The sequence below is a fragment of the Oratosquilla oratoria genome, chromosome 17 (assembly GCF_046742065.1).
Source record: "Oratosquilla oratoria isolate Oo_2021 chromosome 17, ASM4674206v1, whole genome shotgun sequence".
Classification (NCBI taxonomy): Eukaryota; Metazoa; Arthropoda; class Malacostraca; order Stomatopoda; family Squillidae; genus Oratosquilla; species Oratosquilla oratoria.
In genome coordinates, this window is record NC_134793.1 from 344257 (window position 1) to 346729 (window position 2473).

The following is a 2473-nucleotide window of genomic DNA, read 5'->3' on the forward strand; positions in this document are numbered from 1 at the left end:
ATATACCAAGTATTGACTTATTCAATGCAGTATAAGTTAATATAAACTTTTATATTGAAATAAGAAACTATTTTAAGGCACTGTTAAGCTTTGAAATGCCAATTTTAGCCGGACTTAACAGGTATTATTGTATGAGGTTAGTGGACACCAGGGTTGGCGATTTTTTTTCTATCTTTTTATAAAATATATATATATTCTTTTATTTAAATTAGATTTATTTGATTTAAGTAGATTTCTTTTTATAGGTTTTAGATATTGTGGGATTGCTATCTGATATGCGATCTGATTGCTAAAGGACATTTTTAGCATATCAATATAAGGAGCAGTGTTATATAGACTTGCCACAATTATACAAGGAACGGTATAATCCGTGTGTGAGGACGGTATGCTCAGGTTTACTCGATTCCTCCAAGAGTTTTCTGATCTTGGTTACATTTGCTGCATTGTCTGTCAAAACACTTCCAATGTGACCACCAAAATCTTGTTCAGCCTTCTTGATCGAACTTTGTACAAGTTGTAGAAGATATTTAGCAGTGTGAGGTTTCCCTAATGTGTCTATTGTGTCAACTAAATAAATCTGACCAGTGGATGTTGTTAGAGTGACACATATTATGGGCTCATTATGGATGTTAGACCACCCATCAATTGAAAGACATACAGTTTCATTATTCAGGTCATCTGCACACTTTTTATATTTCTTTTCATACACAAGATCTAAGTACTTATCAGGAATATCTTTTCTGGATGGAGGAATATAACATGGCCTCATGTTCTGAACCATCTTGAGAAACTGAGGATGCTGAACAAGACGAAATGGTGAATTTGTAGCAAATATAATTCTTGCAACTTCTTTGTCGAGATTTTCCTTTTGAGAGGCTGAAGTTTTTATGATAAATCTGTCCAGAGATGTTGATGACTTTCTTTTAGATGAAAATGATTTAGCAGAGGTGGCGCCTGTGGAGGAGTCTGATAGTGACCTTTTTAATGGTGGACTCAGGTTTGCAGATAATTCAAGTGGAGCCGATGATGAAGGGATTGAAGCTGTTGATACAGATCCTGAAATGGAAACAGAAAATTTTAGCATATTGCATAATTTATAAATGAATAAATAAATGAATGAATACTGTGTGATTTAGGCTACTTTTGAGTACAGTAGTTATTTTTTTAGATAATGATCATATTCACACAAGCCACTAAATTATTTGGAAATAATTAGCAGGATATGAAATAGGTTGGCTTGGAATTCAGCCCACACAGGATTTAGTCCACTTTTAAGTTCACTAAAAATAATGGGTTAATTGGATTAGGCTAGGCTAAATCCCTTTGGGCTGAATCTCATGTGGCCTGAATTCCAATGGAACCTATGAAATATATTACACAATGTTGAGTAAAATGAATAACAATCATCTAGGCCCCAAAGTTGAGTGGATACAGTATATTGTAGTGATATAGTCATTACCTAAATTCAGAAGTAATGAAGTTGAAGTATCATCTCTTTAGGCCTTCACATTTTTATTGCACATGGTCTCCATTGTTCACCAAATTTATATAGTTGCGTATGAAAAGGGAGAAATGCAAACAATATAAGTGAAATAATTTACCTGTATGCTGTGACTGACCTTGGCATTTATCTCTGTGAGATTTTATTCTTCACACAATGCCCTGTAGTTCCTGGCTGCAGTCTTTGCATTTAGCTCGGTACCCTTTGCCAGAAGTTGTTGGTAGTTTTTCAAAATAATTCCAGACAGAATAATTTTTTCTGCCTGAAGGAACCACTCTGCCAGGTCCAGAAGACATCCTTCCTGGTTTATTCTAAAGCACCAACTGACTCAGTGATAAGCTGCTTCCCTAGAGCAAGTTTAAACAAGAATCTTGTTGAAACTTGTTGTGGGCTGCACAGTGATATATACTACATGTAGGCTTATACCGTTCCTTGTATAATTGTGGCAAGTCTATAAAACACTGCTCCTTATATTGATATGCTAAAAATACCCCTTAGCAATCTGATCGCATATCAGATAGCAATTCTACAATATTTAAAATCTATAAAAAGAATATTTTAATCAAATAAATCTGATTAAAAAAAATCGATCTTTTATATATACTGTATATATATATATATTATATATATATATATATATATATACATATATATATATATATATATATAAAAATCGCCAACCCTGGTCACCACTAACCTCATACAATAATACCTGTTAAGTCCGGCTAAAATTTGCATTTCAAAGCATAATAGTGCCTTAAGAATAGTTTCTTATTTCACTATAAAAATTTATATTTTCTTATACTGCAGTGAATAAGTCAATAGTTGATATACTTGTCCTATATTCAGTGTTAGGTTTCTAGTTTTGATATATTTGTCCAATGTAAAATGTTAGGTTACAAAGAAAGCAATGGCCTCCGCTAACGGACCCAGGGATCTGGGTGTGCACGTCCTGTGCAATAGTAGTCCTTG